Consider the following 846-nt stretch of genomic DNA (forward strand, 5'->3'; position numbering starts at 1 on the left):
ATAGAGATTGCATTATGAAATAATTCTTCTAATTTTTGTTACTCACTTAAATGATTTATCACAAAATTTGCATTGATATGGTTTTTCACCTGTATGAATTTTTTCATGTCGACGCAAATAATGTTTTCTCTTAAATGTTTTACCACACACTCCGCATTTGTGAGATTTCAATTCGATATGTACTATCCTGTGCGAGATTAGATTCGATTCTTCACTAAAAAATGATGGTAACAATATTAATCATTTGTTACCAATTAAATTAAGCATAGAGATTGCATTATGAAATAATTCTTCTAATTTTTGTTACTCACTGAAATGATTTATCACAAAATTCGCATTGATATTTTTCGATTATATGAATTTTTTCATGCCGATGCAAATTTCTTTTTCTCTTAAATGCTTTACCACACACTCCGCATCTGTGAGGTTTCTCTTCGATATGTACTACCTTGTGCTCGTTTAGACTAGATTTTCGACTAAAAAATGATCGTCGCAATATTAATCGTTTGTTACCAATTAAATTAAACACAGAGATTACAATATTAATTAATTCTTCTGATTTTTGTTACTCACTTAAATGATTTATCACAAATTTCGCATTGATATGGTTTATCACTTGTATGAATTATTTCATGCTTATGCAAATCACCTTTGTTCTTAAATGTTTTGTCGCACACTCCGCATATGTGAGGTTTTACGTCGGTATATACATCTCTATTACTTTGTCTTAAAGCTTCAGAGGTGGTAGCTTTGAAAATGATTATTATAAAACAAATATAAAAATGGTAATATAAAACAAATAATTGTTGAAATAATATAAAGTTATCAAAAACACTAAAAATATTA

Source organism: Trachymyrmex cornetzi, unplaced genomic scaffold, assembly GCF_001594075.2.
Source record: "Trachymyrmex cornetzi isolate Tcor2-1 unplaced genomic scaffold, Tcor1.1 scaffold25, whole genome shotgun sequence".
NCBI lineage: Eukaryota > Metazoa > Arthropoda > Insecta > Hymenoptera > Formicidae > Trachymyrmex > Trachymyrmex cornetzi.